This window comes from Nyctibius grandis, chromosome 6 (assembly GCF_013368605.1).
Source record: "Nyctibius grandis isolate bNycGra1 chromosome 6, bNycGra1.pri, whole genome shotgun sequence".
NCBI lineage: Eukaryota > Metazoa > Chordata > Aves > Nyctibiiformes > Nyctibiidae > Nyctibius > Nyctibius grandis.
In genome coordinates, this window is record NC_090663.1 from 3,483,791 (window position 1) to 3,507,311 (window position 23,521).

Below are 23,521 nucleotides of genomic sequence, written 5' to 3' on the forward strand. Positions count from 1 at the left end.
CGAAGCATCTGGGGTGGGAGTCACATTGCTTCGCTGCAGCTACTTAGAAGTGGGATGACCAGTTGATAAATGAGTTACAGAGGGTCCTTTTGGAGACAACAGATGGAAAGGGACTGAGAGGGTGGGGGGAAACCTCTCCAGAGGGTGAGTCAGTGCCTCCCACCATAGATATCTGGAGAGGAGGCACCATCTTTGACTGACTCTCTCCAACCTCAGCTAAGCTGTGCTAATCCTCTGCTGTTGTGTGGAGCTGGGATGCCTTCCTGGCTGCTGGAAAGCTGGAAATTACTGCAGTACATTGACCCTATGATGTTTTTCTCCCATTTTATCTCAGAAGTAAAGCCCTTTTCACGATGTTACTGAGTTGAGAGAGAGTTGTGCTGTGGGAAGAGAGCGCAGCATGCTTGAGTTGAACAAAAGATAAAACATCTGTCCAGCTTCAATCACTCAGCTTTTGCCAGAGCTTAACCTCAAGGAGCCAGAGCTGATTTCCCAGCAGCCAGATCTATTGCAAAGTGGAAGCACAGGAGAAAACCGAATCCTTTAGGCATATCAGGCTGTGACCTAGGAGAAGCTAAAGGGTTGCTTTCTCCTGTGGCTTCTTTATCATGGGATACCCAAGGAAAGCTGCTATGCTGGGAATCGGGGTTTCAAAGCTCCTTCTTCTGCTTTATGCAGACAATATGATGGTGGTGTCTGGTTTTCCTAAGTAGGGATCTACGTCAGTGCTCAGTTGATGTGTCTCAAGACATGTTCAGATTTGAATGTCCCAGGACCCTGGCTTTTAATAAAGGAGCTTCTCTCCAGGGCTTGTTTCTCTGTGTCATTCAGCCTTGGGTCCTGGTGTGCACCCCACGAGCAAGCGGTGTTGTCCTGCTCTTGTCACCCAGTTCCACGGACCTGCCTTTGCCTGGAGAGGTTGAGCAACCCAAAGCATTCCTCCTGCCGACGCAACACGCTGCGGTGTTGCTACCCCTTGTGCAACCCAGCAGAGCTTGCAGTGCCAAGAACTGCTGGACACAAACAGCTGGACGTGCAAACAGGCAGCTCCCGAGGAAGAGGGATGCGCAGGCAGTTGTTCGGGAGCCCTCAGGGGATGGGGAGGGCTGGTCCTGCTGCGAGTTGGGGCACAATTCCCCTCTTTGCTGGGGTTTTGCTTTGCCTGTGAACTGCAAACCTGTGCGTGGGCAGGTCGGTGAAGGAGGAGAGGTGAGGGATGGTGCTGAAGGCTGGACTGAAGCTTCACACCTCCTGGCCTGGTGGTGGTTTTCATGCTCCCTTGATATGGGGGCTTCAAGTTGATGTCTCCCTTCCCCACCAGAAAAATCTTGCAGGGCAATCGCACTTCGCCCCTTCACTCCTTTGCCTTCGTCACCAGCAGTCCGGCCTTTAAAACCAGGCTCGTGTTTCTCTCAGAGGCACTAAATTTAGCAATTGTTTACCAAGAGGTACTTAAAATTAGCAGCAAAGGCCACCTTGAGCATGTGACAAGGAGAGGTGGCATCACCAGGGGCTCTGCGACCGCTTGTGTGACCCCCCCCCCGCTCTTCCTTCTCCAAAACCTGCAGCATCTTCTCTCCAGCTGTGTCCACCAAGGACTCATCAGTAGGACGAAGGTTAGTACGAAGCAGACATGGGTGTTGTGACGGTAAGAGGCACCTAATTACCCAGAAGTAATTAGAGAGAGCTCCTCCTGGCTGGCTGCGTTGGGAAAGCAGTGGGTGGGGAAGGCAGGGTGCTGGGAGAGGTGGGTCCCCGAAGCCCTGTGGGTGGTGGTGCCATGGAGGAACGTGCATGTCTGTCCTCGTCTGCCCATCTCCTGGCTGATGCTTGACCTTGGTAGCAAGAAATGCTTTGAAAAGGGGGTTGTTTGAAAAGTTGAAGTGAGTGCTCAAAGCTGCTCTTGCACCAGGAGGGGGGTGGTAGTACGGGCCAGGTCCTGGCTTTTGGCTTAACGTCCCTCCTTGCACAAATTGTTCCCAATCTGTGGTGAGCAGAGAACCCCTTCAGTGTCATTGCATGGTTAAGCCTGAGTTGGTGGCACTAAGTGGACACTGTTGTCTGTGCTGCCAGGCACAGAGGAGACCATCGAGACTGCATCTGCACCAGCATGTTTAAGTGTCCCAGCATGATTTTCTGGCACAGGGCTGAGGATGTTTGCAGTGTTCAGCCCTTTCCCTCTTGCCCCCAGGACCCGTGCTGGTCTCCTAACTGTGCAAGTGGGCACAAGCCAGGCTGTACCAGAGGATGATAATTATATAATAGTGAGAAGGATGGTGTTTGGTGCCCAGGAAATTTCCCTGGTGCTGATTTCTTTGCAGTAGCAAACACAGACCCAAAGCAGAAAAGGAGACCAGGACTCCCTGGGAGATACCCAGACATGTAGCAGGAATTAGGGGAGGGGACAGGAGGGAATGGCAGCAGCTTGGGCTGTACCTCTGTGTCTGACCATACCGTGTCACTGCCTTGGCTTGTGCATATTCCTCTGGTTTTGCTGCTGCTCAGGGATCGCTGCAGCCTTCGTCTCCTCTTTCTCAGCCCAAACATCCCCTCTTCCAGAGGCTTTGTCCTGCATGGAGATGAAAAGCCAGAAAAAGGAAGAAAAAAACCCCAAAACAGTAAGAGTTTCAGCATTCTGCTGCGTGCCCTCAGGACCGATCTGCCCAAAGTTCAGCACATTAATGCCCGTGGGCTTTGTTTGCCTCACCTGCAACGACTAACACCCCTGAGCACATCAAACCCCTTCTCCAGCACCTTGGTTTGGATACTGGGTGTCCAAACCAGGCTTATCAGTCACCTCGGAGTTACTAGATGAGTGTCTGAAAGATGGACAAACCCATCAAAACAGAAGTGCTTGCAGGGGGTGGATGCTGAAATTGCAGATGGTTAAGTGATAAAAAAGGTGGGTCCTGGCTCTGCACTTGGTGGGGTTGGATATTTTCTCCTCCTGTGGCCATAGCTGAGGTGAGACCATTGGCTTCTCCTTGGCGTGGTGTCCTTGTGCGATGTGAACACAAAGGTGATTTTATGCTGCCATCTCGTGGCAGCAAAATCTTGTCTAGAAATATTAAAAATTAATATGCTCTAAGAAATAGATGCGTACATACACACGTGTGTGTGAGGAAAGTAGAAGAGATGGGAGCCCCAAGGGGTGAGCACAGACACTATCCAGGGAGCAGGTTGTTTATCAGTGAGTTTTGTTTCTCTTCAATGGATTTGAAGAGCTTAATAACCTGGGATGCCCTGGGGTGCCTGGGACATTGCCAGGGCTGACAGGAGCTGTGGGAGGTAGATGGAAGAAGCTGGATGATCTCCCATCTATCAGAGTGCGTCTGTGTGCGTATGTGTGTGAGATTTTTGGCCATGCTTCAGGCTCCCTGGGAGACCTAGTGCTGATTACTTGGTGTCTTGGGCAGTGGCGTGGAGGGCTGGAGCACCTCTGCTATGGAGACAGGCTGGGAGAGCTGGGGATGTTCAGCCTGGAGAAGAGAAGGCTCCAGGGAGACCTTAGAGCACCTTCCAGTACCTGAAGGGGCTACAGAAAAGCTGGAGAGGGACTTTTTACAAGGGCATGGAGTGACAGGACGAGGGGGAACGGTTTTAAAATGAAAGAGGGGAGATTTAGATTAGATCTTACGAAGAAATTCTTTGCTGTGAGGGTGGCAAGACACTGGCCCAGGTTGCCCAGAGAAGCTGTGGCTGCCCCCTCCCTGGCAGTGTTCAAGGCCAGGTTGGATGGGGCTTGGAGCAACTTGGTCTGGTGGAAGGTGTCTGTGCCCATGGCAGGGGGGTTGGAACTAGGTGGTCTTTAAGGTCCCTTCCAACCCAAACCATGATGTGATTCTGTGATTCCGTAGCAGACCACCTGCTTCATATCTGCTTGGCCCACATGAGCTTCAAGGTCAGCATCACTGCATGACTAGCAGCTGCCACATGAGCCTCTGCCCCCCAGGGGCTTTGGATGTCCCCTTGTAGAAATAACAGTAATTAATCAGAACCTGCATGAAGGTCCAACAGTGATGTGCTGAAGACGGAGGATTTCCGTGAGTTGCAGGGACGTGTGAGAGCTCAGCACCTTCCAGGATCTCCCTCTCTCCTCCCACCCTCTTCCCTTACTACAGTCCCTTGCTGACCTACAAGGAAAGCTGGTCACACATGGTCATGGGCTGGCCACCACATGGACTGGCCTCCCTTCTCATGGGCAGGTACTGGTGACATGTCATTAGAGAGACAGGCCACAAAGCTTGAGCAACTGGCATGAAACTGGCCCAAGCAAAGGACTTTTGGATCCCAGCAACTCCAGCTTTGTCCAATGGGGGGAAAAAAAATAATCCTTCATGAAGCACTGAGAGAGATTTTCTAACCCTGGTTAGCCTGGCAGCTTCATGGCAGGATGGGTTGCTTCGGGTATCTGTAAGGTGAGTGATGCGAGTGTGAGAGCAGCAGTAAAATGAGCAATTATATTCAGAGGAGAAGGAACAGCGCTGGTTTTATCATGGGCAGTGTGGCCCCGGCCAGGGTGGCTACCAGAGGGTGATCTGCAAGGCATTTGGCAAATGAATGTTGCCTAATGGAAAGGCAACATCAGAGGCAGTGATTCAGGGGCTGGAGAAGTTGATTTATAAGGGTAGAAATTAAAAAAGAAATAAATTAGCAGAGCTAAATATATCGCATTTGGCTGGGCAGCGGGTGAGGACTGAGCTGGTGGGATGCCAGGAACGTGGGAGGATTTGGCGGAGGTTCAGGGGAGGGTTTGTGGCCATCATGGGTGACATGGTTGGGTGCAGGGGATGACAGCAGAGCAAGGAGAGAGGGCACGCAACCATCCTGCTGATGGGAACGTGGATGTGCCAATGTCTGCGGTAGTGCTGTGCTAAGATTCACCAGCTGAGGGCCTTAGATCTCCAGGAAACTTTGGTACAGGGACATCAGCACAAAACCTCTCCTTTCCTGCCCTGGCTCACTTCATGTAAAGCACAGCTGGAAACTCTGAATTACCTGCTTAGAGGTAAGCACGCCAAACTGGTGCTTCCTCCCTGACCTGGGGATGTTCAGACCATCTTGATAACACCTGGACATGCTTGTGCTCATAAATATGCCCAGAAATCATTGCTTATTCCTGGTCACGCTGCTGTTTCCTAGGTGGACACAGGTTTCATTTTTTACCTGCTTTTGTGATGACAACCATAGTGCTCCTGCGTGGTAGGAAGACAAGAGACTTATACATGCCAGGAGCTGTGCTCCTGTCCAGTCCCACATTGCTGCCCTCTCTGACGTGGGCCATGCCTGCCTGCTCCTTGCTAACCTCTGTGTATATGAACCACCAGCAGTCACAGAGGGACGTCTGCTAGTTGAGCCAGTGACCTTGTGTTACCTTGCTCGTGTTTCTGGATGCTGCAGTGCTCAAGGGGATGACAGCAGTTGACCCTCACAGCTGTCATGGAGAATCGTACAAAGGGTATTTTGGCCTCACAGCAGAGACATGGCTGCACTGGATCTTGGTTCAATTTGCAGTCACAAAAAGGACCCTAAGCAAGGACCTTTTTTTGGGCTGTTCTTCTTCTTTATTGCCAGTTTGCATCCTTTTGTTGGGTGCCACCACTCACGGCTGAGCAGGAGAATCCATCTCGTCATGGGATCTCTACTCCTGCATCACTTCCTGCTCTCAGTGAAGTTTCTGCTGAGGGGTCATGGTCCAGGAGGGTGGTCCTTAGCTTGGCAGTGAGTTTCTGTTGATGTCTCCCTGAGATGGTCCATGGACCCTTGGATTGCTCTGCAAGCAGACTCACAGCCTGAACTGGAGCTGTTGGTGTAAGGATAGACCCAGACCCCTGTTTGAGGATGTCTGTTTTGGGGTGGCCACTCCAGAGGCTGAATTTGGCCTGTCAGAGCAGTTACTCGGTGCATACCTCATTCCCTGGCACCATCTCTCCTGAGGACCCTCCAGTGTGGAGAGGGAAGGAGTTGTAGCCTACATGAGTTGTACTCAGGTCCTGTCTTTTAGCAATGTCCCATCACCAGTCTACATGTGACACATGGCTGCCATTGTCACAAGCACAAGCACATGCTCATGCTCATGCGTGTTGGTCCCTGTGCATGGGGCTGGTTGCACCCCATCCTGCTCTTCCATCACACCAGGTCTCTGTCAGACCCTGATACCTCCCTTCTCTGCCCAGGCTTAGGGACAACCTGCTGAAAAGGTTCAGCTCTGTTTCATTTTGAAAAGAAACCTACCACAGTGCCCTTTTTTGTGTCGTTTCATCTGAAAAACTCAACAGCTCCTCTGCTGAGGGTGTGTTTATCCACCATCTTCATTACGGGAGGGCTGTGGGACTCATCTGTACACAAACAGGAGCATTTAGTGCCCTGTCTCCCCCCTCCCAAGCAGACCATCCCTTTTGCATCTTAAAAATGCCCCCCAATGAACAAACTAAGGTTTGATGCTCTAATTTCTGTTGCCCTTTCAATTAAAACACCGGTTTAATTTCCGTGTAGCAGCCTTCTGATGGGACTGCTGGGAAGGGCTGGGAGGTTCTCCACGGCCGTTTCATGATGCTGAGCCCACGGAAACCTTTCTGCTGCGACTTTTAAACAGGAAAAAACTTTCCCATCCCCAAAGAATAGGAATATCAAGCTGCCTGCTGCCACAATCGGCTCTAAGTGGGCCAGGCTTTCAGCACAATCAGGACGGAGGAATGACAGCTTTTTACTGTAATACCTTTTCAGACAAGGATTAATTTTAGGCCAACTGTCTCTGCTGCCTGAATTGCGTCTGGAGATGATGCAGTCGGTGTGTTCTGTGTGGTATTCTTAGCAAGGGATAGCTCTTCTGGTAAAGCCCACTTCTGTCCTGCACCTCATAGGACCACGTTTTCAGATGGAAAAATCTACATTTGAAATACAGCACAGAGCCCCACGTCATAAAAAGAGGTGCTAAGGTATCCCCACTTTCAGGTAACTTGTCCTCTCGGATAATCTGCACACAAATGAGAAGCAGCAGGGTAGGGAGAGAGCTGGAATAGATAACGACAGGTCAGAGGCAGGTGGAAAGGGTGGATTTGGATAAAATGCCCCTTAAATCAGCTGGACCTGTATGCAGTTGTCACTGCAGCTGAGTCACAGTTTTATTTGCTTGAACAGAAAACTCTTGGTAAATATAGATAAATAAAAATATATGTTATCTATATAAGAATATATATTATCTCTATATGTATGTATTTTTATTTATATAAAATTACAATGATTTTCATTCCCAGGGCTCTCCTAAGCCTAGGCTGTCCATGCAGTGGACTTTGTAAAGTGGCTGCGTGACCTTGAACTCACCAGACTAGCTCAGAACTCATTTTCCAGCAGGATCCCTTCCCAAAGCTCGCTCTAGCCCTGCTCTCTCCACCCTCCTTCCTACTCCCTCCAGCCTGTGCACGGTGTCATGTCCTTGCTATGTGGTAGCGTCACTCCAGCCACGCCTGTTGCTCCAGGACAAATACTTCCACTGGGAAATGCAAGAGTGGGAGAGAAGGAGATTTGCTGAGCCAAGCAAGGCTCATCACCACTCACCCCTCCTCTGAGGAGAGCTGAGACATGTTCTTCTCAGCCTACAGTGACCCACCTCAATTGATCCTGGTTTGATGTAGGTTCCCTTTTACTGGAGGATTTGGAGCAGGATGGATGCAGCCAATCCACTGAACAGTCCATCCAGGGGACACAGGAAGGAGTTCCTCTGAGGGTAAGGAGAAAGAGAGAGCAAATAACAAGAAAATCTAGAGAGAAAGGGGAAAGGACGTGATTTTGGAAGAGATCTTCAAGAGACAGGTGCTCTGAAGACAGTCCCAAGCACGCTAGTTGCTGGATGTAAATAACACCAGGAAGATGTAGTGATAGGATGAGGGGTAATGGTTTTAAACTGAAAGAGGGGACATTTAGATTAGACATCAGGAAGAAATTCTTTCCTGTGAGGGTGGTGAAACTCTGGCCCAGGTTGCCCAGAGAAGCTGTGTCTGCCCCCTCCCTGGCAGTGTTCAAGGCCAGGTTGGATGGGGCTTGGAGCAACCTGGTCTGGTGGAAGGTGTCCCTACCCATGGCAGGGGAGTTGGAACTAGATGGTCTTTAAGGTCCCTTCCAACCCAAACCATTCTATGATTCTACGAAATGCCATTTTTCATCACCATGGAAGTGTATGGTATAAGGGCAGATGTTTTTCACTGTGTTTCAGTCCTTTGACCTGAAGGTAGATGGCCACGTCTTCTGAAGACTTTTCTTTTGTGGCTTGTTCCTGACTCAGTGCTGGATGCAGAGCAGCCCTTCAGCTTAGGAAGATCAGCCTGAGGAGGCAGTTGTTTATCAAAAATTGGATGGTGGGAGGTACCAAAAGCTGCCTTGTGATTTTGGTAAAAAATTATGTCTCCATCTTGGTCCTCCTGTTGCACCCCAATGTATCTTGCCAAGTACGCTGCCTCCAGTCATCTGAATGGGAACCGGATCAGGCCCTTCCTGCAAGTGCTGGGGAGGGTTGCACACTGCGGGTAGGGCTGTGCAGATGGGATGCCTCCATTGTCTTCAGTCCCATGTTCCCTTTCTGTCAGAGTCCTGAGAGCAAAGCTGACCTGAGTATCGGGCAGACCTCCTAGGAGCAGGGGATGGCATGGAGTTACAGTGAATGACTGTCAATGTGGCTTTTGTCTCTCAGGCTGTGACTAAGGCAGAGCATAACCGTGCTTGAAAGGCATAGGAATATTTATCTGAGCAGGAAAATACCAAGTCTGCAAGTGTGGCAGTCACAAAGAAGAGAGAAACCCATCAGGGTTGCTAAACACATTGAAACAGTATTTGGATTCAGGGGTTTTTTTCCTGTGGGACCATGACCTTGTGGCACAGGAGGTAGCTGACCTGCACAACAACAGGGCAGATAAGACTGCTTTCACTGTTCCCTTCTCCTCATGCCATGTACAGCTGCACTCTTGCCCCTTGGTTTGGTGTGGGCTGCTTTGGTCATAGAATCACAGAATCATGGCATGGTTTGGGTTGGAAGGGACCTTTAAGGATCATCTAGTCCAGCCTCCTGCAATGAGCAGGGACATCTCCAACTAGATCATGTTGCTCAGAGCCCCATCCAACCTGTCCTTGACTGTTTCCAGGGATGGGGCATCTATAACCTTTCTGGGCAACCTATGCCAGGGTTTCACCACCCTCATCGTAAAATATTTCTTCCTTATATCTAGTCTGAATCTCCCCTCTTTTAGTTTAAGACCATTACCCCTTGTCCTATCACTACAGCCCCTACTAAAAAGTCTGTCTGGTCCATCTGGAGAGAGGAGAAACTCTGACTGGGGCCACAGGAGGAGAGAAGAGAGAGATGAGGACAAACACCCAGTGTTAGGTGGAAAACCTCCGTAAGGAGACCTACTGAAATGTATTTTTTTGAAGAAGGGGTGGATTTTAGGAGGTTTCCAGCAGCTCCCTCCTCTGAAGGCTGCTCTCTGCCCAGTGCTGAACTGCCCCTGTGTTGTGGGCACACTTATAGGGATGCTTTTCCAACATAACACCAAGTGGCTGACAATGGGTAAAGCACTCGGGTTTTGACAGCTTTAAAAAAAAAAAGAAGAAAACATAAGCAGGAAAAACTTGATATTTTACGCTGGGATGCAAGTCAAAGAACCCGGGGCCTCATTCAAAGCCCATTAATGATAAGGGAAAGGCTCAAGATGACTTCAGGATATTGGGGGTAGCTGGTTGCTAATGGCTCCACATCATATAGACACTTAGGAGCTAATCCAATGATTATCTGTCTTCTGCGATATAGCAAAACTTCAAACTCTGCCCAGCAAATTCTGATTTTCTTATACACTTCCCATGCTTCCCTTGTACTACGTGTTCTTTCTGGCTTACCCAGCCCTTCATGTTTGCTGGGCAGAAACCCCGTTGAACCAAGGACATAGAACAGGAATTATCTGTGGAAGTTTTCAAAGCCAAGCCCCAGATACAGGAATGGTTTCATTACAGAAGCTCACAGTAAAGCACCTGATCCTGTTTCTGTATGGAAGGTGGAACACATGGACCGTATATAAACTGAGAGGTTCCTCTGGTGCTGGGAGTCCCTCTGCAGAAACAGAGAAGAGTGATTGGAGAACACGTACATCTTAAATCCAAATGCATGTGTGAGTGGGGTGCGTGCTGGAGGTGGAGGGTGTACAAAACTGTGACTCCTCTGACACTCCCTGGGCTTCAACAGAAAGGGAGGAGGCTGAGAAGGAAGACAACTCTCCAAATGGTGCTTGCAGTCTCTTTTTGATCTCCCCCTGAAGGACTATTAGCTGAAGCATCGCCCCATGCTAATGTTTCAGCATGGTTTCCAGAGATGAGCTGGCTCACACTTGGGTCTCTCTGCTTGGTAGACCTTGCAGTTTTAGTTTTGGGGTTAAATGTAGATGAAGCGAGCATGTCAGGTATCTGCCCTGTAGACCTGCCTGCCTGCAGTTTATTGCAGTCTACAACTACCTGAAGGGAGGTTGTAGCGGAGTGGGAGTCAGCCTCTTCTCCCAGGCAACTAGCGATAGGACAAGAGGACACAGCCTCAAGCTTCGCCAGGGGAGGTTCAGGTTGGACATTAGGAAGCATTTCTTCTCAGAAAGGGTCATTAGCCATTGGAAGGGGCTGCCCAGGGAGGTGGTGGAGTCACCATCTCTGGAGGTGTTTAAGAAAAGACTGGACATGGCACTTAGTGCCATGGTCTAGTTGACATGGTGGTATCAGGGCAATGGTTGGACTCGATGATCCCAGAGGGCTCTTCCAACCTGGTTGATTCTGTGACCATCAGAGAGAAACCCACCCATGAACCGCAAACATCCACAGCTTGTCTCAGGAGGCCTTTCCCAGGGGTCCAGATTGCCTGGGCAGGCGTTTTTAAGCAATTGAAATAGGACTGGATTGTCTTACTGAGGAAAAGAAGCAAGGACTGGGATATAGGGAAGGTTACATTTATATTCAAAAAGCCTTAAGGTGAGATTGGGAGAATTACAGTTCATCCCTACTTACACATGTCCTGGGGAAAATAGTTTGACATGGCATTTAAAAGCAGGATAATGAAGTTTCAGGGAGATAGCTCACGACAGGAGAGCATGGACCCAGCATGGCGCAGAAAAGAAAAGTCTCACAGAGGGGTTGCAACTCAATGACCGTGTCAGGAAAACTGTGGATGAAGGAGACTCGGTAGACATGGTTCATTTGGATACCCAGAAGGTCTCTAAGAAGGTCAGACTAAAGAGCCTCCTGAGGGGGCTAAGGGGTCACAGGATGAGTGGGAAACTGTTGTCGTGGCTCTACTGCTGTCCCAGGAGAAAGGAAAGAGGAGGATTAAATGGTCAATTATGGCAGAAGGTCACAGTTCAGTGCTTAGTCCCAGGCGTGCCGTGCTGGTTAATGTGCTGATACATGGCTTGGAAACAGAGGCAGATGAATTTGCTGATGACACAGAACTAATTTAGGTAGTCAAAAGCAAGGGGGAACTTCAGAGACACCTAAACAAGCCAAGGGAATTAGTGTCACCATAGCAGAAGGAATTAAGCACTGATAAAATGCAAACTAACAGAGAAGAGAGGAGAAAAATAAGCAAATCCTGAGCTGGACAGGATTCTCAGATGACTTGTGCCTGGTCGAGAGTGACATCTCTGTATCAGGACAGACAGGTCAATATAAACCTCTTTTCACCCTGTAACTGCAGTCAAGAAAGCAAACAAACCAGTATGTTTTTATAAATACTGAGATGCTCACTGATACTGATCACACCTTCACATAAAAATCAATGTGCAGTCCTCAAAAATTAATGGCAAAGTCACTCAGATGGTGGTAACTGGGATCCAGGACCTAGAGACAACTGAGGACTGGGAGAGACTAAAAAACATTTGCATTATTTACAACACAAATAAGGGAGTTATTTTGCAAAAGCTTATGAAATAATACAGACTGTTTGATGTCAGAGGATGCAGAAGACCACAGGTGTGCTGGGACTTGCTGTTCTGCAGATTCAAAATGAAAACAGCTCCTGGAGAAGGTTATGTGGCCACCTGTCCTTCCAGAGAAGGCTAACGAGCATGGCAGTGGGCCTGCGTGGCCTTCCCACAGTGCCATCAACGTAGCACCTCACTGGGCCATGGCACGGCAGGACCTGCTCCCGCTGTCAAAAAGAGGTGGGTTTTTTTATCTCACATCCCTTCCTCTCAGTGCCTGTCATCTAAAAATGCCAGATGGACCTTGATGATGTCAACCTCCCTGGAGCCCCGTGTCTCCCCTGTACAGGCTGTTTGCTTCTGAGAGCTGCAGAGCCATAGAGGTGCTGCTGCTCTCACCAAATGCGATTTTTAGATGCTTGCTCATAAGCACTGGCCCTTTTCCAGAAAGTCAAAACCTCTGGTAGCAACAGCCATATGAAAAGTTTGACAACTTCTCTGCATGTTTTGAGTCATTCACAGAAGGGCAAAGTTACACTTCGCTGTCTCTTCTTTTCTGATGTGAGCACTTACTGGTGGATCTGCTCTCAATTTTGTCCCTTCATGCCCCAGCTTTCTTCACTGATGAGTTTGGGCACAGAGCTGGACTTGATGATCCTTATGGGTCCCTCCCAGCTTGAGATTCTATGATTCTATGTTTCTATGTGAGTACAATCAAAATGTTGAAATCCCAAATACTAGGCAGAGAACTCAACACACTGGGGCGTCTCTGGCTTAATCTGGTGGGTATTTGTGATGTCCATGGCACATTAGGTCTTCAGCAGGTCCTTAAGTGTCCAGTAGAGACAGAAGCAGCTTTCCAGATCCTGGCACTGCTGTATCCTCTGGCCTCAACCCACATCTGCCAGGGCAAGACCAGAGGTGCTCTGTCACCTTCACTCTTGAGCTGGAGAAAAAGATAGTGTGGGGATGATGGGAAACAAAGACTGGGGAGAGCATCACCAAGGGTGATGCCCATGTTATGAAAGGCCCCGATTAGGCAGGATCAGTCCCAATGTGATCACCCCTGTCAGAGGGTCACACATCTCTCTTGGGTTTTGGTAGGCTGGTTGTCTCCATGCTTGCTCACCCTACTTGCCCATGGGTTGCTTGGGCTATGGTGCAAGGAGACTGTAAATCTTGCAAAGTTTAATGAATTCCAGGTCATTACTGCGGGTGTGGTGGAGGGATGGTGGCCTGGAGCAGATGTCCTTGCTATGGTGGAGGTGATGGTTAAACTGCATGCTGGGAAAGGGGAGCTGGGAGTGGGAAGGTTTTCCCATCCCTGCATGAATGAAGGGTGTTCTGACCATGATCAAGATTTTTAAATGGGGTAGAGAGAGGAGGGGAGATGCTGATGTGGTTCATAACACTCCTGGTTAGAAAGAGATCTGAGCCAGCCACAACTGAGAGATACAAACCATTAGGAGAGATCAGAACAGGATCAGTGGACTTTAATATGGGACTGCTTTCAGGCAACCTCCCAGCAGACCAGAACAACTGTAAGATTTATATTTATTTCCTTTGGAGTTGATTTTACCACCCTAGATAAGGGTGCTTTGCAGTTAAGTGCTGCATTTTGGGCCTTTACTGAACTACAACTGTTTTAGATCAGAGCAACAGCCTTTCAGTAATTGCAACAGTTTTCTTCTTCTTAGCTCAGCATCATTAAGGAGGAGGATAAAGAGAAGAAGAAGGCCATGAGAAATGAAGTCGTGCACCTCAGCAGCAAGAGGGAATCAGTGTCACACCAGTCGCAGGTGACCAGGGACAAAGAATCACAGAATCACAGAATCAATCAGGTTGGAAGAGCCCTCTGGGATCATCGAGTCCAACCATTGCCCTGACACCACCATGTCAACTAGACCATGGCACTAAGTGCCATGTCCCGTCTTTTCTTAAACACCTTCAGAGATGGTGACTCCCCCACCTCCCTGGGCAGCCCATTCCAATGGCTAATGACCCTTGCTGAGAAGAAATTCTTCCTAATGTCCAACCTGAACCTCCCTTGGCGAAGCTTGAGGCTGTGTGCTCTTGTCCTATCGCTAGTTGCCCGGGAGAAGAGGACAGCTCCCACTTCACTACAACCTCCCTTCAGGTAGTTGTAGACTGCACTAAGGTCACCTCTGAGCCTCCTCTTCTCCAGGCTAAACAACCCCAGCTCCCTCAGCCGTTTCTCGTAGGTCAGACCCTCCAGACCCTTCACCAGCTTGGTCGCCCTCCTCTGGACTCGCTCCAACACCTCAACATCTTTCTTGAAGTGAAGAAGATGGAGGTTTGGTACCCACGTGAGCCAACCTCCGCCTTTGTACAGCTGAGCAGATATCTCTGCTTGCCTTGCTTGAAAGCAACACTTTCCAAAGAGAAAAGAATGCGGACAACTTACGGGGAACAAAAAAGGGAGAGCAAAATAAGTTTTTCTGAATATCAGTGTACATACATAGAGAATATGAAAGTGCTTTTATCATAAACTTCAATTACAATAAATAGACCATTTTACGTATTCACTGGGGAGGTCTGCTGAAGATGTGTTAGCATAAAAGTCACTCAGTCTCTTTGTGTCTACGTGCTTCTGAGTACACCCCATTTATTTTCCACTTTTAATGACAAATTTCACTTTCAGTCATCAGCAATTTTTTCTAGCTCATGATATTTACACGCCTTTTGTTTTGGAGTGAGTTGAGAGAAATCCAAATGAGACTGGCATTTTTGGTTAAATTTCTCCATTATCTGGGCAAATGCTGTTTGTGCCCCCAAATGGTGGTGGGTCCTGGCTCCCAGACCCTGCTGAGTTCTGAAACATGGGCTCTGGGAGGTGTTGGCTGTCATCCATGTGGGGTGTCCTGGAGAAATGGGTCACAACCAGCTCCTGCCGTGCACCACTGATTCCTCTTCTCTCTCCTGCTACCCCCCTTGGTGAGACTCAAACTGTAAATACCGGGGTGACAGGGTGGGAAGATCTTTCCCCTGGATGTACATTGCTTGACCTCAGTGCCCTTTTTGTCACTGGTCCTTCTGATGACAGGACAGACATAATGAAGAGCTATAACCAGTCAGAACAAAGTCGGGTGATGAAAACTTAGGTCATTAATGATTTATGAGCAACGTCGGAGTGCAGGGTGTGCCGACCTTAAAAACACATCTGAAATGAAACAACAGGGACTGTGTTTTCCACTTGATATAAACAAATCAAAACCAGCAGGGAAGAAGAGCATTTTTACTTTTTTATTATGTTTTTAATATTCTGGACAGCAGCCAAGGTTTCTCAATGAAGTGTCTTTAAAAAATGTGCCCAGCCAACTCTGAGGCTGTTTGAGGGGTGTATGTATGGCTGCTCTGCAGCCTGATAAGAACAGTTTCTTCTAAGGCTATTCAGAGCCTCTAATCATGCCCTCCTGTTACTTCTCTCCAGAACAAAATGACCACGGTAAAGCTCTGCGCTCTGCATGTCATGGAAAAAAGGATGGCATTTCTCACTGGAGCCTCAGAGGAATTTAGTCCAACACAAATGGTAGCCTATAAAAAAAGCATCTCCTAAAGGGGAGAGCTGGAATCCTTACACATATGTGCTCCATTTTCCACAGAATCATAAGCCTGAGGAGTAAATGAGGTTGGACATCTCCATTTCAGCCCTTTGCTCAACATTAGGCCAACTTCAAGGTTACTCAGGGTCTTATTCAGTCTAATTTCAAGTATCTCCAAGCATGGAGGCTGCACAGCCTTTCTGGACCTCTGGTCCAGGGCTGCACTGTTCTGAGGAAATATTTTTTTCTTTGTATCTAATGGGAATTTCCCTTGTTGAATGTTGAGCCCATTGCATCTGAGGGGAGCCTGGCTCTGTCTTCCCTGCAACCCCATTAGAGCAGTGCAACCAGATGCCCACCTAAAACCTTCTTTTCTCTAGGGTGGATGAACCCAGCTCCCTTAGCGTCTCCTTGTGTGCATGCTCCATACTCCTGACCACTACCGTGGCCTCCTCTGGACTTGCTTGTCCAGGTCCCTTTGCATGGTGGCCCGGCCTTCCAGCGAATCGATAACCCTCCCCAAACTGGTGGATCCTAGGGACATCATCTAGAGATCCTCTGATGCGTGAGGATCAATGCCCAGATATCTCTCCCTTGGATAGGGAAGCAGAATACTTGTTTAACTTTTGTTTTCGTCTCCTTGATTAATTATTTATGGCCTATGCAAATGCAAAGTTTTTTTTTTCCTTTAACTTTTTTTTTCCTTTTCTTTTCAACTAGTGATGGTATTCTGGCTGCTCTGTTTGATCTAAGACTCTCAAAGCAAGAGGTTCATCCAGCTCCCCTTTCAGCCTCTCTCATAGTGAGCTGCAGAGCAGGAAGCCTTTTCTCCTTTGTTCTGCACTCAGCTGGGAGTTTCCCATTTCATTTGAAGACATTCTGAATCCTTTTCCAGTTATTTTGATACCTGATCCCTCCATTAGATACTAGCTCTTGAAGAGACCTAGGGATTGGAATATTTGTAAGCTACAGTAGGTATTTGTAACCTAGTGCAGTTGTGGATATTGTTTTTTCATAATTATTAATGGGAATAAGCTAATTCATACAAAGCCTGAGTTGTATCTGTTCACTGCCCATGATTTTGTCTTCTGTGCTGCTAAGAGTATTTTTAGGAATACACTGGCACAAGCACCATTTTCTTGTTTAAAATAAATACAGGACCCTTCTACTTTGCAGTTGGCTGTCCATTGCTCCCATGGAAAAAAGTATTTGATCTAGTGAAGTCGGCATGTGACGCATACTGTACGCTCTATCCATATGCTAACGGCCTTTGCAAATTCCTCTCAAGTGATATCATCCATTACTCTTCCTCTTCTCTTTCTCATATAGTCAATATTGCTTTCTTTTATGAAGGTTTCACAGTGTTTACACTCTAGTGTCTAATATTCAGCAGTCTATCCTGAAAAACTTCCTATCTCTCTAAGCTGTCACGGGATAAGGTAAAAGGTCTTCTGCTTTAATAACTGGTGGAAGAAACAGAGAAGAAACAATCAAACAAACAAGTATAATTAAACAGTCATTTCTCACAGTGGAGGAAGGCTATTAGAAATTTCCCTAAGGTGGTACTGGGTCCCATAATATTCAGTGTATTCCAAAATGATCTGGGAAAAGGTGTAAATAGGTTGGTGACAGTTTACTGCCAATCCTTCATTACTCAGGGTAGTCAAAGTTAATGCTAAATGTGAATATTTGTGGAAGAGATGTCATGATGTTGGATTAGCAGGTGGTGTATTTAATACTGATGAATGCAAAATAATGTAGATGAGGAAAAAACTATGCATAGGTGGTCATGCACTCAAAAGTAGTCATTAGCATTCAGGACAGAGATGCTGAATCTTCGTCAATAGCTGAAATGGGATCCTCAGCTCTGCACTCAGAGATGGTGAAAAAGGCCAATAAAATGTTAGGAATTACTAGGAAAAGAATAGAGAATAAAGAAAAATATCATTATGTTTTGTGCATGATGATGTTATGCACTTACTGATATCCCTAGTGGAACTACAACTGAAATAGTGAGGTTAACTTTGGCCACACACTCTCAAAAAGGATATAACAGACCTAGAAAAGGTCAAGGGAAGGAGAGCATTAAGTCTGGAAAACTTTCATGTTCAGATAGACTAAATAGGATAGGACTCCTTCAGTGGAAACGAGATGGTGAGGGTGGACATGACGGTCTGTAAACCGTGAATTAATTACACCCATCTACAGATAGGGAACAGTTACTCATCTCATGTCAGAGTTCAAAATGGGGAAGCACTGGGCAGCCCATCTACAGCGGACAGAAATTACTGCCACAGGGTAATTTGGAGGCTGAAAGTAAAGGTCGGGTAAAAAAGGGATTAGAAAAAAACACTCATCTGAGGCCCATTGGTGACCACTTCTTTACATGCCCTGAGTGTGAAAATCCAATTCCTTGGCTTAAAGAGAGGACAGATAGAGAGAGAGACCTCCCAGGCTGTCAGTCCGGTTCCTTTCTCTGCTAATAAATCCCTCCAAAATAAATACCTAAATGAAAAGTGTAAGAAATAACTTGTCTGGCCAATTTTCATCAGCTAGAAATAGCTGCAGGGGCCCTTGATAGAAAAATGTAATGCAAAGAAAATGGATGCTAAAAGTAAAGTAAGAAATAAACAAATGTCTTGGGGAGAGGAGAGGAGAGAGGAGATCTTTCCGTCCAGGTTCCTTTGGGTCAGCGGCTGATGCCTCAGCATAGTGTATTTTCTCCTTTCAGCAAAGCAGGTGCTGTCTTTGGGCAATATTTTAAGCTCAGCAAGATTTGCCAAGTCAGGCAGAAAAACATTTATTTTTAAGGGCAGACAGCATATTTTGATAATTTAGCCTGACCTCCTGTACAAGCAGGGCAGGAGAGCAAATTTTTACATCAAGGTTATTACTTCTTCCTGAGCCAGAGCGTGCATTATAAAATAATTCTCTCTTTTCTTCTCTCCCAAGTTTTGCATTTCAATAACTCCTCGCATCTTTAAGGAAATTTGCTCCAGTTGTTAATTAGTCCCTGTGCTCACTCTGCTTTTAATTTTAATTTGCCTAACCTCAGCTTTCTGCCAGTGGGTTAACTAGTCTTTTGCCTGTTGAATGAGAGTCTTGCTTGCCCAGATCCCGAGAGGTCACTGCTGTAGATGTGGTCTGCAGAGAGGGGCTCAGCTGAAGGAATAGCACTGTGCCAGAGGAAGGATGATCATTGAGAGGCTAATACGAGAACGTAGAGACTGGAAAGAAAAGCTAAACCATGTCTACTAATAAATTAATCAGCAGGAGAATGTTTATTCCTTTTTACAGGCAGTTTGTTAGCACAGTCATAGAATCATAGAATCGGTTTGGTTGGAAAAGAACCTTTAAGTTCATCGAGTCCAACCGTTAACCCAGCACTGCCAAGGCCACCACTAACCCATGTCCCTCAGCACCACATTTACACGGCTTTTAAATACCTCAAGGGATGATGACTCCACCACTTCCCTGGGCAGCCTGTTCCAATGCTTGACAACCCTTTCCGTGAAGAAATTTTTCGTAATGTCCAATCTAAACCTCCCCTGGTGCACCTTGAGGCTGGAGTCATTCATCCTTGCTCAGTTTGAAAAGCTGGAGGTGGGGTAAATACCTATAGTGCAATCAGCAATAGATGGTCAATTCACAAAACCTGAAAAAAACAGTTTCAAATTCATCAGAGGTAGGTTAGGAAGAAGAACATATGGAACAGTAGAGAATATAGAATGATATGGCTCATAGGAACCTCAGAAGGCTTAAATTGCCCCACCACCTGCAGCAGGATCTGTCCTATCTGAAATACTACATGAGACAAATATTTGCCTGAACTCCAGTGATGGAGAATCCACATCCCTTCTGGGCAACTGATTTTGGTAATGGAATATTAGAAAACTCAGTACTGATTTCTGCATCACCCACATGGTTATTCAGCAGCTGCACTCAATATGCTGGCTTTTGGGTAGCAGCTTCTGGCTCAGGAGGACATGGGGGACAGCCTGGGTATGAAGTTAGCCGCAGACAGAAGAGTGCTTTTGTCAAGAGAGCACAAAAAAGTATTTGAAGGATAAAATCTATACATATTTATGTGTATCTCTGTATATCTATATAGACATATCTATTTATGCATATATATTGATATATACCTATATAAAAACATATTTACACACCATCCAAACCCCCATACCCTAAAGCTTTGAGAAGCAACATTTAAACTTGCAAGCCTAAAACAGGTTGGAAATGAAAGTGCCGCAGCAATCAAAGTTAAATTGGATTTGTACTGTGGATCATCTGTTGAAGACTTTAGTAATAAACATGCATAAAACAATGGCAATTTACTCTCAGATTAACATTAATGCTGTCAAGGTAGCAAACCTTTTAAATCCATAAAACTACCTTGCTGTGATGAAAACAGAGTTACCCAAGGGCATTCTTCTTTTTCCAATAATTTGTTGAGAAATTCTAGTGTCAAGGCAACTTGTAAATGACAAAGAGCTTTTGTGATAACTCAACGTAGCTGTAGTGTTGCCTTGCATGTTCAAGCCATTGTATGCTGGGCTTTGGGTTTTTTGAGTCTTTTGTTTTGCATTCCTGCCAGGTTTCTGTATTTGAAACACCTTCTGTGAAACTCTGGAAATGGAAACTCTCCATTTAGCAAGGAGAAAGGCTCTTGCAATGGTATTCCTCTCCTGCCCGTGCCACCTGAAGCCTCCTGGCCATGGATAGGTCTAGGCTTTGGGACCTTCTCTTTCCAAAAACACCCTCCCGCCACAACAGAACTCAAATTTCTGATCCATGTGTTATTCTACCAGGCTTTATAGCAACCATAAGTCTGCTAGGAGACAGCAGTGGCGTTCAAACAGGCAATGCTGTGTCTCTGAGCAGTGGTACTGCTGCTTAATTATGGTCAGATTTCAATGAGATTTCAGAATCAACTATAGGTCTTAGGGAATTTTTTTTCCCATCCAGAAGGTAGGAGCTCTAGAGGAAGGAATAGTAAAATATTCATCACAGGAGCTGGACTGGGCCTTGATTTCTTTTTGTGAAATACCCAAACGCTTTCTTTAAGGTTTAAGTGACTTTTAACATTGGTCAGCTGGACCTATCATGGGCCAGGCCTCTGTCTTACGTGAGTGTTTTTGAAGGTAAAGGAGAGAAGTGCAGAAAGTCCAGCAATTTCCGAACTGTATGAAAAGTCCTGCTTGAGGCTGTGTTGTGAAAATGAAATTGGAGAGCTGGGCATAATAAATGTTAGATAGTGTTTCCAGAAAATGCACAAAAATTATTTTTGATGCCTACACCCTACCCTCCAAACCCCAAGACATCTATTATCCACCAGCATTGCACACAGGAGATCTTTAAAGTTAGATGTTTGGTTTGTTAAACTGAACAGAACTGAACATTTTGCTCTAAATCCTTTTTCTTTTCCTGGCCTCATGGGACTTCAAGATGGGTTACTATCTCTGACTTGTCCTTCCCACCCTCTTGGCAGACCTCTGTCTCCCAGGATGCCGTAGGGACTGGGTGGTGTGGTCCATCCTGCAAGTCAAGCGTTGATCTGACTTTTGATGATACGTGCAACCAAAGTAAATATCTTGTGTCCTCTTTCCCCTAGGGAAAAGGGGGGATCAGACCTTCACTTTCTGTCTATTCTTTGCCTAACATTTACTTCTGCTCCCAGCTTACAGATCAGGTCCTTCTGCCCTGTTCCTGAGACAATTTTGCACAAGAGGTTTTCTGTCCTGTTTCCTGGCCATGTACTTGGATAGCCTAGGATGGCTCAAATGGCATGAAACACTATATTCAGGGAATAATTTTTTTTTCTCTAGATCTCCATAATGGATTTCAAACATGTGGCTCAACATGCTCAAACTTGTGGCTCATACATGGACACCTTATTGGAGTGGAGATGTCTTAATCTGTGAGCTAAATCCCACTGAAGGTACCTAGGAAAAGCAAACCTACTTGTCAGGGGCCTTAATGTCACTATGCATGATGTGTGTCTCCATGGGATAGTTAGAGGTCTGAACGTGGAGAAGAAATTGAAACCTTTGCATAAGATGGCTGAAGTTTCTTGGGAAATCTCTGGGCATCTCTTGACCCCAGCTACAAGCCCGTCCTCTGTGGAAAGATCCAACAAGTCAGTCTGTTCAGGAGATGGTTTTCAATTTTTGAGAGGTGTTCAGTGACAGAAATTTCCCTGTGGGAACTGGCATACAGTGGTGGCAGACTAGCATGACCTTGTTCATCTAATGTACATTGGCGACTAACCTTGAGTTTTCTATATATTTTCTCATTTTAGCCTACAGGCAGAGGAATGAACAATTTAACTGTGACAAGGATGATCTATCCAACATCAAAACGAAGGGGACATACAAACAGCTGTGCCAGTTTAGAGCCTGTGTCCTTCTAGCTGAGTCCTCACTCTCTGTTGATGGAAACTTTGTGAGGGATACAAGGAAAGAAAAAGCCTACGGTGAAATATCCCTTGAAATCTTGTCCCAGCTGACAACATGTGCTGCCTCAGGGACTTCTCAGCTCAGAGATTGTATAAATATTTCCAACAGCCCTTGATGGACTTTTCTGTCATGAAGGCACCTAATTGCTGTACTAACTCTATAGAATTTTGGCAGATGCAATATCTTGTGGTGATGAGTTCCACCATTTAAGTGTTCACCATGTGAAGAATTACCTCACTTTGTTCATTTTGATAATGGATTTGATATAATTTAGTTTTTGTATTATGAGAAAAACAGAGAACAATCATCCACTATTCGTCTTCTCTCTGACACTCCTGATTTTATAGACCTCCATTGTGTTCTTCCTCAGCCATCCCTGTTTTCCAGCAAAGTGCCCTTCGATTTAATTGTTCTTTGGATGGAAATTGTCCCATATCTTTGGTCATCTTTGTCAACCTTTTCTGAACCCTTTCTAAGCCCATTCTATCCTTTCTGAGCTGGGCTAATCAGAAAAGCAGACAGCAGTCAAACTACAGATACATCATAGATTTATTCAGAGGTACGAAGATATTTTCAAGGTTATTCTCTATCTCTTTTCCAAAACTCCCTAATATGCAGTTTTCACCTGTAGCTTCTGTCAAATATTGATCCAATGTTTTCATATTATGTCCCCTTTTGTTTTTCCCTTTTGCCTTTCCCTTTCCTATCTCAGACATCTATCTTGTGTGTGTGTGTATGTGTATACATATATATACATATATGTATGTCCCATATATCCCAACAGGTGATGCTCCACAAAGCCTCAGCAGCATTTTTGTTAAGCTCTTGCAAGTGCTGTGCTGTCCCTGGCAGGTTTTCCTGGTGAGGTTCCCACCTTGTGATGTGCCAGGCTCAAGGTGTGTAGAAAATGCCATAGGAGGGTGTTGGGGCAGGACCACCTGGGCTTGACCAGCGGTGTGGCAACCCTGGGGTGAAAGCTTCCTAAATGGGGTCAAGGGAACAGAGCTGTGGGACTCAAATATGTAAAACAGCTGGGCAGGGTGTTTTGTACCTGTACAAAAACAGGCTTTGTGAGATGATGTGTCAACTGTGAGGCCAGCCAGGTCCAAAGAAATCTACTGGAGGAAGCAAAGAGAGACCAAGATGAGATGAGAAAGCAGAAGCTGCCTAGGGGTGTCCATATGTCCCCCAAAATGGGGATGCAGAAACACAATAGTCAAGTTTATCCAGGTGCTACCAATGTCCTTTGCTTTCTAAAGGAGTGATTGGCTTTTTGCAGTGTCTCTGGGCTATTTTCTTTGGCTACCCTGTGTCACTGGTAAGGCAATACCCAGTCTATTTGTTAGGCTGGGGTGGGATCTGGAATAAAGTATACTTAACTTTTTGGACACCCTGGGTGGTCAGGCACAGATCACAGTGCCTTGTGTGCTCAGTTGCCTTCTCTGGCCTCAGAAAGGGTGCTAAATGAAGAAGCCATCCCCAAAAGTGTACCAATGCTTCCACCTCCAAGGCAGTGTCCAGGCTCTGCCCAGGTTTAGCTCCAGCATGCTGGGACCCA

General features: G+C 46.5%; 1 long non-coding RNA gene across 1 annotated transcript; it reads left to right on the top strand.

The window, feature by feature from the left end:
• Nucleotides 1-1,525: 1,525 nt before the first annotated feature.
• On the top strand, nucleotides 1,526-22,270 carry LOC137664498 (uncharacterized). The gene is made up of 2 exons (XR_011048340.1): nucleotides 1,526-1,616; nucleotides 21,807-22,270. It is a non-coding gene; the product is annotated as an uncharacterized lncRNA (long non-coding RNA).
• Nucleotides 22,271-23,521: the final 1,251 nt, after the last annotated feature.